Consider the following 15597-nt stretch of genomic DNA (forward strand, 5'->3'; position numbering starts at 1 on the left):
ATGGTCTCGATCTCCTGACCTCGTGATCCGCCCGCCTCAGCCTCCCAAAGTGCTGGGATTACAGGCTTGAGCCACCGCGCCCGGCCAATTTTTGTATTTTTAATAGAGACGGGGTTTCACCATGTTGGCCAGCCTGGTCTTGATCTCTTGACCTCATGATCCACCTACCTTGACCTCCCAAAGTGCTGGGATTACAGGTGTGAGCCACTGCGCTCAGCCTCTGTAGACATTAATACACTCAATAATGGCACCCAATAGATGATAAATCCTATTACAGAGAAACCCTCTTATTCAATGCATTGGATGATTAATCTGAAAAGTCCTGTATATCATTAAACAGAGATATATACTTACCTTGAACATTTTATTTTAACTTAAAAAATATAAATATAGATTCATTCTCCAAGTTTTTGATGTAGGGCCAAAGGTATGTGTCTGCTGACTGGCTTTTCAGATCTTTCCTGCATAAATCACACCCATAACACATTGTCTACAATTTTAGTTTTTAGTGGAACAAGAAATTAAAGCAATTAGAGTGTAGATTCCTAGACTGTAGTGATTTTTTTCCCCTCAGTCTTACCCACATATCTTTCAACAGCAATTATTTTAGAGATTCACCATAGTTTTCAACTTAGCTTTCATAGAAAAAATAAAATATCCAATTTTATATCATTGGGTTTACAAAATACAGTTGTCCCTTTGTATCCACGGTGGATTAGTTCTAGGACCCCCTCCAGATACCAAAACACTTGGATGCTCAATTCCCTTATATAAGATGGCATAGTATTTTCATATGACCTTCACATATCCTTTCGTACATTTTAAATAATCTTTAGATACTTATAACACCTAATATAATGCAAATGCTATACAAATAGTTCTTATATTTATTTTTTATTTGTATTATTTTTTATTGTTGTGTTGTTTTTGTTTTTATTTTTTTGGAGACAGGGTCTCACCTTGTCACCCCGGCTGGAGTGCAATGGTGTGATCAAGCTCACTGCAGCCTGGAACTCCTGGGCTTAAGTGACATTCCTGCCTCAGCTTCCCAAGTAGCTGGGACTTTAGGTGCATGCCACCACACACAGCTAAGTTTTAAATTTTCTGTAGAGACAGGGTCTTGCTGTGTAGCCCATGCTGGTCTTGAATTCCTGGCCTCAAGCGATTCTCCCTCCTTGGCCTCCCAAAGTGTTGGTATTACAGGTGTGAGCCATGCCACTCCTAGCCTATTATTATTGTTATTATTATTATTATTATTTTGGAGACGGAGTCTCGCTCTGTCACCCAGGCTGGAATGCAATGGTGTGATCTCGGCTCACTGCAACCTCTGCCTCCTGGGTTCAAGCGATTCTCCTGCCTCAGCCTCCCAGGTAGCTGGGATTACAGGCACACACCACTAGGCCCAGCTAATTTTTGTATTTTTAGTACAGACAGGGTTTCACCATGTTGACCAGGCTGGTCTTGAACTCCTGACCTCAGGTGATCCACCCGCCTCAGCCTCCCAAAGTGCTGGAATTATAGGCGTGAGCTACCGCACCCGGCCTATTATTTTTTTATTGTGTTTTTTTCTTGAATATTTTTGATCCGTGGTTGGTAGAATCTGTGGATGAGGAACCTGTGAATACAGAGGGCTGACTGTACTTAATGAAATTAGGTAATTGCAATAATAACTAGCACTGGTATAAAGAGGCTTAGAAACAAGTACAGCTGAGTTCTGGTAAGCACACAAGACAACGCATGGGAATGACAGTAAGTGGCCAAGATGGTATACTAGCAAAACCATCAGCCGATAGTATGTCGTGGGCATCCGTTAGAATGTTATATACAGGATATAGAGCGTGTCGGTTAATCGGGCATGTAAGTTAAGTGGAAGTCGGTTGAGATAGCTACGATATTATTCTTCTCTCTGTTTCTACCATTGCCCTAGTTACAGGGCCCGATTATCTTCTCCGCTGACCCCTCTGAGGGAAATTCTCTTCAGTCAGGCCGGTTCATTGTTGAGGTCTGCCCCTGGCCAGAAAGGAACAGAGGAACACATAGACTCCCCAAGAAATGAAGCCTAGTAAGTTGGAAGAGATTTTAAAATATTTAGTTTTCAAAGGGTTACTTACTCCTGGTTTCTGAGGCTCCCCATCCCTGATGAGCTGAGATGGGGAGAAAAGTTCCACCTCTCTACACTGTCCTGTGATGGGCACAGCATTGTGGAGAGGAAGGTCTGACTTTAATTAGTCAGACCATCACCCTACTAAACTCCACTGAAACCAAAACAAACCAGGCAGTCCCATATGTCATAAGAATTAAAGGCATGGTTCCCACTTCCTAACGATGCTTTTACAGAAACCGTTCCACTGTAAAACTTTATGATTTGAATCTTTATAGCCGCCAGCAGAGCACATGTTCACTGCCTTAAATTATAACTTAATCACAATAGAAACTGACTTTCCAGCCCTTTGCAGTCAAGACGGGAGAGGGAAGGGGCCTCCAGAACAAACGGCTGCTACTCCTCTGCCCACCTGCCTCCTCCTGCCCTGCCGAGTGTAGTCCCAGGAAAGCAGAGGATGTGGGGAAACACATACCTCACAGCCCAGGAAAACTTCAAAGCCAGAACCTTCCAGTATGGTCTAGAGACATGAACATCGTCCTGTCCAGGACTTACGTGGTCTAGTTAGGGCGAAGTGAGTGCCGCAGAGAAGTAAAAGGCAAGAAGGATCAGAGGGAGAAAGGCAAGACAGCAGGGAATTGCAGGCATGTGCACCCATCTCATCACCCTGCTCTGGCCAGCTCACTCCGTTCCTTAACTTCGGTTGACATCCTCTATTGTTGCAGACTAGTTTGACACAAAAAGGAAACAAAAGCAAAATATCCCCACCTCTCCTCAGTTCAACACCAGCTGAAACAGAAAGTGTGGGAAGGAGAGTGACAGAAGCTGTTGGACCGGAAGGCTGAGGCCAGATCCTGAAGGGCCTTGTGTGGCACACTCAGAAATGTTTATTTTATCCTGTAGGCAATTGGGAACAATTCAAAATTTTCCGTACTGAAGCAACCTGATGAGATTGCCTTTCAAAAAGACTCTACATTCAAAGAAGATACACAAACGGCCCCAAAATGAAAAGATACTCAGTATCATCAGTCACTAGGGAAATGCAAATCAAAACCACCGTGAGATACTGCTTCACACCCACTAGGATGGCTGTTTTTTAAAAGCCCAAACAAAACATAACAACAAAACCAAACCAGAAAATAAGTGGCACCCAGGATGTGGGAAAACTGGACCCCTCATGGAGGGCTGATGGGAATGGTGTAAACGGTGCAGTGGCTATGGAAAGGAGTTTGGCAGTTCCTCAAAACGTTAAACATACAGTTATCACGTGACCCAGCAATTCCACTCCTAGATATATACCCAAGAGAATTGAAAACATATGTCGACACAAAAACTTGTACAGCAATGTGCATAGCAACATTATTATAATAGCCAAAATGTGGAAATGAGATCAATTCCATCAACTAATGAATGGCTAAACAAAATATGGTATATCCATACAATGGAATATTATTAAGCCATAAAAAGGAATGAAGTACTGAAACATGCTACAATAGTGGTAAAACTTGAAAACATTATATTAAGGGAAACAAGCTAGACACAAAAGGTCACATATTTTATGATTTTATTTATGTGCAATGTCTAGAATAGGTAAAATCACAGAGATGGTAAGCAGATTAGTGGTTGCCAGGAGATGGAGAAGAGGGAGAATTCAGAAGTACAGGGCTTCTTGTTTTTGTTTTTTGAGACAGAGTTTCATTCTTGTTGCCCAAGCTGGAGTGCAATGGTGCAATCTCAGCTCACCACAGCCTGCGCCTCCCGGGTTCAAGTGATTCTCCTACCTCAGGCTCCCAAGAAGCTGGGATTACAGGCGTGTGCCACCAAGCCCGGCTAATTTTTTATATTTTTAGTAAAAACAGGTTTCACCACGTTAGCCAGGCTGGTCTCGAATTCCTGACCTCAGGTGATCCGCCCACCTTGGCCTCCCGAAGTGCTGGGATTACAGGCATGAGCCACGGTGCGTGGCCAGTACAGGGATTCTTTAGAGCATGATGAAAATGTTCCAGAGTTAGAGGATGGTGATAGTTGAATGACATTGTGATTATACTAAAAACCACTGACTTGTACACTTTATTTTATTTTATTTTGAGATGGAGTATCGCTCTGTTGCCCAGGCTGGGAGTGCAGTGGCACGATCTTGGCTCACTGCAACCTCCGCCTCCCAGGTTCAAGCGATTCTCCTGCCTCAGCCTCCTGAGTAGCTGGGATTATAGGCACCCAACACCTCGCCCAGCTAATTTTTGTATTTTTAGTAGAGACAGGGTTTTGCCATGTTGGCTGGGCTGGTCTCGAACTCCTAACCTCAGGTGATTCACCAGCCTTGGACTCCCAAAGTGCTAGGATTACAGGCGTGAGCCACTGCACTCAATCAATGACTTGTACAGTTCAAAATGATTAAAATGGTGAATTTTATCTTTTTTTGAGATAGGGTCTCACTCTGTCACACAGGATGGAGTGCAGCAGCACGGTCACTGCTCACTGCAGCCTCGAATGCCTGAGCTCAAGTGATCCCCCGCCTCAGCCTTGGTGGAGGTGGAGGTCAATGCTGAAGTCCAGTGGGTTGGGAATGAATGGGAGACAAAGAAGAGGAGAAGGTCACCTCTCAAGTATTCATTGAATGTCTCCTATGTGTCAGGCCACAGTAGAGAGGAAATCCTTCCAGAAAGCTTTGGAAATAATAGGAAGGGAAGAAATAGGAAAGTAAATGAGGAGGATGCAGGAAGAGGACGGGAGGGAAATGAGAGAGCCAAAAGGACAGGAGGGTCCAGTTAGAAAGCAAGAAGTTTAAGGTTGATAAGTTCTTAGTAAGGAGGCTCACAGTATGGCCATGGGACTGGACAGTGAAATGGAGTGGTGGTAAAGGTCTGTAGAAATTAACAGGCCCGGCCGGGCGCGGTGGCTCAAGCCTGTAATCCCAGCACTTTGGGAGGCCGAGACGGGTGGATCACGAGGTCAGGAGATCGAGACCATCCTGGCTAATACGGTGAAACCCTGTCTCTACTTAAAAATACAAAAAACTAGCCGGGTGACGAGGCAGGCGCCTGTAGTCCCAGCTACTCGGGAGGCTGAGGCAGGAGAATGGCGTAAACCCGGGAGGCGGAGCTTGCAGTGAGCTGAGATCCGGCCACTACACTCCAGCCTGGGTGGCAGAGCAAGACTCCGTCTCAAAAAAAAAAAAAAAAAAAAAGAAATTAACAGGCCAAGAAACTATACATGCGAGGGATCAGATCATTCCATCCAACAAATGAGGAGTGGAGACTGTCAGAGAACAGACAGTGATAGAAGTGAGAAGACAATAGAATAGCGGAACAGCAAGGGTCTCAAAGAAGGGGGAATTGTGTGTATCCTTTTTATTTTTCTTTTTTACAAATAAGTAAACCTGCATATTCCACTACTAGCTACTTAGCAGACACTCCATAAATAAATGTTGCCAACTGACTGATGTGTGCTCTCAAAAGCATCTCATAGCTGGCATGTTCTCAACTGAACTGTGATTCCCTTCCAAACTTAGTTCTCTTCCATTGTTTTCTACCTCATCTATTCCATTGCACATGCCAAAATCTTAGGAAGCATGATTGACATATTTCCTTCCTCTTTGTCACTCTTGAGATGGAATCCATCATCAAGTCTTACCAATTTTATTTCCTAAACATCTCTCACATATGTCCGCATTGCTCTACATGCTCATCTAAGCACCCATCATCTCCTGTCTACTTTATCTGCCTCCCTACTCACCTCTGCACATCTGCTCTTGTCTCCCTGCAATCCATTCTCTACTCCGCAGCCAGAGTCATAGTTTCAAAATCTGAATCTGATCAGGATGTGTGTCCTTTACTCCTTCATCCCGTTCAAACCCTTTAAGGGATTCCCATAGTTCTTAGAGTAAGAACCCCTTAATGTCAGACTCTGCAACCTCACCTTGTACCATACTTTCATACTATTTTCAGTCTTTTCCAACCTAGTGCTTGTCGTGATCCCTCCTGGTAGGGCCTTTGCACCTGTGATTGCCTCTGCCTAGTGTTCTTCCTCTCTGTTGCCTAAATGCCTATTCATCCTAATCAGTTCAACTTTCCTAAATTTTTTGTCTGGGTCATATCATACTCGGGCTGTCATAGCACTGCATAATTCTTCTTCATAGTGCCTGCTACAGTTGCAATTTTACATTTGATTAATGCCTGTTTCCATGAGGACAGGGACTGTGCCTCACACACAGAAGGAACTCAGTAAATATTTAGTGAATGAATGAATAATATACCAATAAACTTGCTCAGTGGTGTTAAGTGGCAGATCTGGGACTGTGTCCCAAGAGGAAATGTATTAGCAGGGAGGTTTGAAAAATGAACTCCAAGATCCCTTCCATTTCTGAGATTTGTGCTTTCTAGGTGAACTTCTATTATTTTCCTTCCCTTCCTTTTCTTAGGCTGGCTTGCCTGGCCTTATCTATACACTGCCACTGGGTACCATAAAGAATTAAAGACCTAAGGATTGGAAGGAATTAGTTCCCTCAGATGTTGGAAACCTTTCCTTTATCAGATGATTGAAAGAAATTCCTTAACAACAACCTTAATAATGGGTCATTTATTCTCTACTTAAACACATCTAATAATAGAGTTCAATTCTTCTCCAAAGGATTCCCTGTGGGTTTTCTTTCCTTTAATAATACATAAGTTAGGCATCTTTTTCATATGATTATTGCCCATTTGTATTTCTTTCTAAAAGAGTTCTAATATCCTTTACCCTCTTCTGTTAATTTTTTAGACTGATTTATAAACTCTCTGTAGATTAAAGAAATTAGCCCTTTGTCATATTATGTTGTAAATATGTTTTCCAGTTTGTTGTTGATCTTCTGATATTGTTTTTGGCATCTAAACAATTCTATTCTTTTTTTTTTTTTTTTTTTTTTTGAGACGGAGTCTCATTCTGTTGCCCAGGCTGGAGTGCAGTGGTGTGATCTTGGCTCACTGCAACCTCTGCCTCCCATGCTCAAGCAAGTCTTGTGCCTCAGCCTCCCAAGTAGCTGGGATCACAGGTGTGTGCCACCATGCCCAGCTAATTTTTTGTATTTTTTTGTAGAGACCGAGTTTCACAATAATGGCCAGGCTGGTCTCAAACTCCTGACTCCAAGCAATCCACCTGCCTCAGCCTCCCACAGTGCTGAAATTATAGGCATGAGCCACTGCACCTGGCCTAAACAATTCTATTCTACATGGAACAAAATTTAAAAGATACAAAAGATTATATAAGGACAAATAAATCTTCCTTCACTCTTGTTTTCCAGCTCAATTCCCCTCCCCAAACGCAAGTACTATTAAAGTTTCTTGTATATCTTCCCAGGGCTTGCCTAAGCAATAACAACTTATATGTATAGCTGTTTATCTTCCTACAACACACACAAAAGGTAATAATGCACTCCGCTTCCACATCTTGCATTTTCACTTACGACACAAGATATATCAGAGACCTTTCCATATCAGTACAGGAAGAGCTGATAGATACTGCCAAATTGCCCTCCATAGAGGTTGAACCAATTTACACTGTCATTAGCAATATATGCGAATGTTTCTTTCCACATCTTTCACTGGTACAGGCATACTTTGTTTCATTGCACTTTGTAGCCATTATGTTTTTTACAAAGTGAAGGTTTGTGGCAACCCTGTGTTCAGCAAACCTATCAGTGCCATTTTTTTCAACAGCCTGTGCTCACTTTGTGTCTGTGTCACATTTTGGTAATTCTTGATCTTTGATGTTACTATTGTAATTGATCTGGGGTGCCATGAACCACACTCATATCAGATGGCACACTTAATAAATGTTGTGTGTGTTCTGACTGCTCCACCAACCGGCTATTTCCCCATCTCTTTCCTTGGGCCTCCCTATTCTCTGAGACACAACCATATTGAAATTAGGCCAATTGGCCGGGCGTGGTGGCTCAAGCCTGTAATCCCAGCACTTTGGGAGGCTGAGACGGGCGGATCACGAGGTCAGGAGATCGAGACCATCCTGGCTAACACAGTGAAACCCCGTCTCTACTAAAAAAAATACAAAAAGCAAGCTGGGCGAGGTGGCGGGCGCCTGTAGTCCCAGCTACTTGGGAAGCTGAGGCAGGAGAATGGCGTGAACCTGGGAGGCGGAGCTTGCAGTGAGCTGAGATCCGGCCACTGTACTCCAGCCTGGGCGACAGAGCGAGACTCCGTCTCAAAAAAAAAAAAAAAAAAGAAAGAAATTAGGCCAATTAATAACCCTACAAAGAGCTCTCAATGTTCAAGTGAAAGGAAGAGCCACACATCTCTCACTTTAAATCAAAAGCTGGAAATGACTACGCTTAGTACAGACGGCATGTCAAAAGCTGAGACAGGCTGAGAGCCAGGCCTCTCGTGCTGAACAGTTAGACAAGTTGTGAATGCAAAGGAAAAGTTCTTAAAAGAAATAAAAAACGCTATGGTAGTGAACACATGAATGATAAGAAATGAAACAGTCTAATTGCTGACAGAAAGTTGTAGTGGTCTGGACAGAAGATCAGCCACAACATTCCCTGAAGCCAAAGCCTAATCCAGACCAAGGCCCTAACTCTCTTCAATTCTATGAAGGCTGAGAGATGTGAGGAAGCTGCAGAAGAAAAGTTTGAAACAGCCGGGCACGGTGGCTCACGCCTGTAATCCCAGCACTTTGGAAGACCAAGGCGGGCGGATCACCTGAGGTTGGGAGTTCGAGACCAGCCTGACCAACGTGGAGAAACCCTGTCTCTACTAAAAATACAAAATTAGCTGGGCGTGGTGGCGCATGCCTGTAATCCCAGCTACTCGGGAGGCTGAGGCAGGAGAATCGCTTGAACCCGGGAGGCAGAGGGTGCAGTAAGCTGAGATTATGCCACTGCACTCCAGCCTGGGCAACAAGAGCGAAATTCTGTCTCAAAAGAAAAGAGAAAAAAAAAGAAAAAGTTTGAAGCTAGCAGAGGTTGCCTCATGATGTTTAAGGAAAGAAGGTATCTCTGTAACAGAAAATTACAAGGTGGAGTAGCAAGTGCTGATGGAGAAGCTGCAAATTATCCAAAAGATCTAGCTAAGATAACTGAAGAAGGTGGCTGCACTAAACAATGGATTTTCAATGTAGTTGAAACTGCCTTATATTGGAAGGTGCCATCCAGGGCTTTCAAAGCTTGAGAGAAGAAGTCAACGCCTCAAAGCTTCAAAGGACAGGTTGACCGTGTTAGGTGCATAATGCACTTGGTGACTTAAAGTTGAAGCCAGTGCTCATTTGCCATTCCAAAAATCCTAGGGCCCTTAAGAATTAAATCTATTCTGCCTGTGCTCTATAAATGGAACAACAAAGCCATGATGACAGCACATCTGTTTATAGCATGGTTTACATAATATTTTAGGCCCATTGTTGAGATCTACTGCTAAAAGAAAAATATTCCTGCACATTGACAATGCACCTGGTCACCCATGCGCTCTGATGGAGATGTAAAGGAATATGAATGTTGTTTTCATGCCTGCTAACACAACATCCATTCTACAGCCCATGGATCATGGAGTAATTTCAACTTTCAAGTCTTATTATTTAACAAATACATTTTGTAAGGCTATATCTGCTATAGATAGTGATTCCTCTGATGGATCTGGGCAAAGTAAATTGAAAATCTTCTGGAAAGGATTCATCATTTTAGATTCCATTAAGAAGAGTCATGATTCATGGGAGGGGGCCAAAATATCAATATTAACAAGAATTTGGAAGAAGTTAATTCCAGCCCTCATGGGTGACTTTGAGGGTTTCAAGACCTTAGTGGAGAAAGTAACTGTGAATGTGGTCAAAATAGTGAGAATTACAATAAGTAGAGCCTGAAGATGTAATTGAATTGCTGCAATCTCATAAGAAAACCTGACTGGATGAGGAGTTGCTTTTTATGGATGAGCAAACAAAGTGGTTTCTTAAAATAGAATCCACTTCCTGGTGAAGATGTTGTGAACATTGCTGAAATGACAACAAAGAACTTAGAATCTTACATAAACTTAGTTGATAAAGTAGCCGCAGGGTTTGAGAGGATTGACTACAATTTTGAAAGAAGTTCTACTGTGAGTAAAATGCTATCAAATAGTATCACATGCTACAGAGAAATCTTTCATGAAAACAGAGTCAATGTGGCAAACATCATTGTTGTCTCATTTTAAGAAATTGCCACAGCTACGCCAACCTTAAGCAACAACCGTGATCAGTCAGCAGTCATCAACACTGAGGCAAAACTCTCCACTAGCAAAAATATGATTTGCTGAAGGCTCAGATGATCATTAGCATTTTTTAGCAATGAAATATTTTAAAATTAAGGTGTGTACATTGTTTTTTAGACATAACGCTATTGCACATTTAATAGACTACAACATAGCATAAATGTAACTTTTATATGCACTGGAAAACCAAAAGTTCATGTGACTTGCTTTGATGTGATATTTGCCTTATTGTGGTGGTCTGGAACTGGATCTTCAACATCTCTAAGGTATACTTGTGCACTATTAAAATCTTTTTGAGCCGGGCGCGGTGGCTCAAGCCTGTAATCCCAGCACTTTGGGAGGCTGAGACGGGCGGATCACGAGGTCAGGAGATCGAGACCATCCTGGCTAACACGCTGAAACCCCGTCTCTACTAAAAAAATACAAAAAATTAGCCGGGCGAGATGGCGGGCGCCTGTAGTCCCAGCTACTCGGGGAGGCTGAGGCGAGAGAATGGCGTAAACCCGGGAGGCGGAGCTTGCAGTGAGCTGAGATCCGGCCACTGCACTCCAGCCTGGGCAACAGAGCGAGACTCCGTCTCAAAAAAAAAAAAAAATCTTTTTGATCTCTGCCAATCTGATAGGTAAAAAATGGCATATCGCAGCCAGGTGTGGTGGTGCAAGCCTATAATCTCAGCTACGCAGGAAGCTGAGGCAGAGGGATCACCCTCAACCCAGGAGTTTGAGGCCAGCTTCTGAAACATAGTGAGGGGTCCATCTAAAAAAAAATGGCACATGGATTTATCTAAGAGTAAAGTTGAGCATCTTTTTATATATTTAATATATTTATGGCCATTAAAAGTTTTTATGGCTTCTAGACCTTTCCATTTTAGAGGAATTAGGATTGGGAAGGATTATTGTGATAATAGGAGAAAGAATCTTTAGTTAATCTAGATTTAGTAACCTGCTTTTCCACTGGTGTCGCAGTGGGAGGGTTTGAGCTGTATTTTTATCAGCAACACATCTGTGACTAAAGATATATTATGATAGTGTAGAAACAGTATGGGTTTTCAGGTCAAGCAGACTTGAACTGAAACCCCATCTCCTTTCTTTGATTCTTTCTTTTCATATTAATTTACTGAAGTTGTACTATGTGTCAGACCCTGTGTAAGGTGCTGGAGATTCAAAGGTAAATAAAACACAGTTCTTGCCATCCAGAAACTCTCAGTATAATGAAGGAGCCAGGCACATAAACCAGGAAGTATAATGCAAAATAGGTAACAATAATGATGATGTGGATGCTGATGAGATACAGATAATAGCTGGCAGCTCTGTGGATGATGAATCAGGAAAGGACGACACCAGAGACAAGGAGAGCAGTTAGTAGGCTGTAGCGGCAATCTAGGCAAGTAATGTAGTAAGAATGAAGAAGAGAAATCAGATTCTAGATGGAATGAGGCAGTCAGTAAGAGAATGATTTTGGTAAGAATGGGGAGTGAGGATAGGTTCCCGTGGGTTGAGGACTGACGGAGAGATGAGGCAAGTTGCTGTTTCTTTGATATGGTAGCTATTGTGGCATGTTAGTTCATCAAATATCCATTCCCTTCATTCCCCTACCTCCCATCTTCTCTGCCACACAGATGTGCTTTGCTCATATGACTTGCTTAGTCTTCAAAGCAGGATGAAGTGACATTCCTACCCTCTGACTTTGGGCTTGGCCATCGATTTCCTTTAACCAGTGGAATGTTAGTAGATATAATGCAAGTAGAGATTTTAGATATGCACAAAAAAAAAAAAGAAAAAGAAAAAGATGCGCATACAAAGTCGGCCTTGGTCTCTTGGGCTCCTGCCTCCCACCATGAGAAGAACATGCCTCTGGTAGCTGCTGGTTCAAGAACATTAAAGGACACATGGAACAGACCTGGACCTAACCCGCAGCTTAGAGTCAGGCCCATCTGAGCTCAGCCTAGACTAGCTGAATCTCAGGTGATCTATACAACTGTACACTCAAGAAATATATATCCATCATCTATGACACTGAATTCTGAGTAAGTTTGTTATACAATGTTGTTGTGGCAAGAGCTGCTGATATAGGCCTCTAAAAGTGGTATCTTTTCCCTAGGCTAAATATCCCTATTTTCTGCAACTGTTCATAGTATGCCCCCTCCTTTCTTATTTCTGTCAGATTTCTCTGCAAGATATACCAACTGAACCAATTAGGAGGCACCCTCCAAAGAATCACCAAATTAGAATTCTGCACACATGTGACCCTCTTCCTCTCCTCTTCAACTGTCTCCATTCTAGAGGTCACCCTATGGAAAAAGAAGGAATCTGTCCCTGGAGCCTGGGCTCAGGGTGAGTCTAGAATGAGGAGGCTTGGGAAGATTAAAGATCAAACTCCATGAGTGAATTAGAAGGGAGTGGTTCTCAGCTCCTGGTTAATTCTGGAAACTCAAGTTATTCTATAAACAAAGACAGAGGTCTCATGAGACATCTAAAATGTCTACATGGAAGCCAATTATACACCAATTGTCTACAGTTTGGACTCAAAACATGATACTGCTTTACATCCCAAACCACCTAAAGCCAGGCAGATAAGGAGGATATGGGGCAGATTCCCATTCTGTGGCATCCAAAGCTTAGCATATACCACTTTGAGGACCCTCTTAAAAAAAAAAAAAGAAACAAAGTTACAAATAAAAATTAGGTTCAAAAGTATTTATTAGAATGACAAATCATTTCACAACAATTACAAAGTTTTAAAGGTTGAGGAAAATGAGAATCATCACAAAAATATTCCAATAACATAATTTTAAATTAATTGATATACTTCTAAGTGTTTATTTCCTGTATTTTCTGTTTTTTTCTTTCTTTCTTTTTTTTTTTTGAGACAGAGTTTCGCTCTTGTTGCCCAGGCTGGAGTACAATGGTGTGATCTCAGCTCACCACAACTTCTGCCTCCCGGGTTCAAATGATTCTCCTGCTTCAGCCTCCCAAGAGCTGGGATTACAGGCATGTGCCACCATGCCTGGCTAATTTTTTATTTTTAGTAGAGACGGGGTTTCTCCACGTTGGTCAGGCTAGTCTCAAACTCCCGACCTGAGGTGATCCGCCCGCCACACCTTTCTTGTATTTTCTTTTTTTGTTTTTTGAGATGGAGTCTTGCTTTGTCGTCCAGGCTGGAGTGTAGTGGTGTGATCTTGGCTCACTGCAACCTCCGCCTCCTGGGTTCACACCATTCTCCTGCCTCAGCCTCCCGAGTAGCTGGGACTACAGGCGCCAACCACTACACCCGGCCAATTTTTTGTATTTTCAGTAGAGATGGGGTTTCACTGTGTTAGCCAGGATGGTCTCGATCTCCTGACCTTGTGATCCGCCCGCCTTGGCCTCCCAAAGCGCTGGGATTGCAGGTGTGAGCCACTGCACCCGGCCTTTCTTGTACTTTCTAAGCTATGGACTCTGACTCTTCATATGAACAATTCTGAAGTATCTGTACTTTATTTTTCTATGAAGAAAATAGAAAATCTTGTCTTTCTTCTACCATTGTTGACCAAAATTTGTTTATAACTGATAGCTTAGAGAATTTCTTTCCACCTCAAAACTCCTTACTAGTACTGTTACATAAATGTTAAGGATTAATGTGAAATTTGGGGAAACCTCTATCAAGTTTCTTTCATATAGGAGTTGTAAGATTTCATGGCCTTTCGAATTTTCCTTAATATTCTCGGACTTTACTGATACTCTTTTTTTTTTTTTTTTTTTTTTTGAGACGGAGTCTGGCTCTGTCTCCCAGGCTGGAGTGCAGTGGCCAGATCTCAGCTCACTGCAAGCTCCGCCTCCCGGGTTTACGCCATTCTCCTGCCTCAGCCTCCCGAGTAGCTGGAACTACAGGCGCCCGCCACCTCGCCCGGCTAGCTTTTTGTATTTTTAGTAGAGACGGGGTTTCAGCGTGTTAGCCAGGATGGTCTCGATCTCCTGACCTCGTGATCCGCCCGTCTCGGCCTCCCAAAGTGCTGGGATTATAGGCTTGAGCCACTGCGCCCGGCTTACTGATACTCTTACAGTTTATTATTGGTGTCCTGGTTACAGTGACACAATTACGAGTTTTCTGTTACCTTTGGTGATGTCAATATCTTGGAGATGTGTATATAACTTCACATAAGAATGTACTCATTGTTAGTAGTATTGCTACAGGCTTATGCACCATAAACACAGGAATTTTAATAAATTCCATTTCATGTGATTCATATACACACACACACACACACACACACACACCAGGTGTGGTGGCTCACACCTGTAATCCCAGCACTTTGGGAGGCCAAGGCAAGCAGATCACTTGAGCAGGAGTTTGAGATGAGCCTGGCCAACATGGTGATACCCTGTCTCTACTAAAAATACAAGGAAAAAAAAATTAGCTGGGCATGGTGGTGCATACCTGTAATCCCAGCTGCTTGGGAGGCTGAGGCAGGAGAATCACTTGAACCTGGGAGACGAAGGTCACAGTGAGCCAAGATTGCGCCACTGCACTCCAGCCTGGGCAACAGAGCAAGACTCTGGCTCAAAAAAAAAGGAAAGAAAAAGGAAAAAGAAAAAAAATGATACATTTACAATTGTATACACTGCATTAAGATGTATTCCTGACAGGTACGACATTTTATTTTGACCAGCTATTAATAAGAACCAAAATTTCCACTTACAATTTTACATATGTGAGGACTAGTTTCTGGATCCATACATTTTAAGCCTTGTTTCTCTTCCATTGCAGAGCATCATAGGACACATTCATGTCCCCTGACAAGCTCTGATCGTGCACCTTCATGACCTGACCCAGTTAATTAGCAGAGTGGGCAGCAGCAGTACTCCTGAAGTCATTTGTACACCAGGACAGCCAACAGTAAGTTAACTGTACAGAAGAGACTGCAAACCACATAAACAGATGCATAAACTAAATACAAAATATACTCAAATGAACTAAATATAAAATATACTCCCAACTCAGCTTCTCCTGAAACAGATCACCAAAACATCCATGGCCACTCCAACGCCACCCCAGGAGGGGAAGTATGAACTTGAAGGGAAATCTCAATTTTGATTAAAGTATTTTATTTTTGCAAAGTGAAAAAATATAACCATGTAAAAATATTGCTAAGGCCTCTTCCAGGCTCTTGAAAGGAGTTCATGAAAGTAAGGGACCTGGAAGTTTCAATTCACTAACTGCATAAAAAATCCACTTCTAGAAGGATAAAAATCCTGGTTTTATCTTTTTCTTGGTATAGGCACCATCAGTAGA

The 15597-nt window shown here is 42.5% G+C and overlaps 1 protein-coding gene and 1 long non-coding RNA gene across 3 annotated transcripts in view; one reads left to right on the forward strand and one right to left on the reverse strand.

Annotated features, from left to right (window-relative positions):
- The window catches only part of RNF220 (ring finger protein 220), a 247497-nt gene that overhangs the window by 182055 nt on the left and 49845 nt on the right, over positions 1–15597 (reverse strand). The window lies entirely within an intron of this gene.
- On the forward strand, positions 1863–15196 carry LOC117092703. Its single transcript, XR_004440880.1, has 3 exons — positions 1863–2062; positions 12490–12659; positions 15073–15196. It is a non-coding gene; the product is annotated as an uncharacterized LOC117092703 (long non-coding RNA).

This window comes from Trachypithecus francoisi, unplaced genomic scaffold (assembly GCF_009764315.1).
Source record: "Trachypithecus francoisi isolate TF-2019V2 unplaced genomic scaffold, Tfra_2.0 Lachesis_group12, whole genome shotgun sequence".
NCBI classification, from domain to species: Eukaryota; Metazoa; Chordata; class Mammalia; order Primates; family Cercopithecidae; genus Trachypithecus; species Trachypithecus francoisi.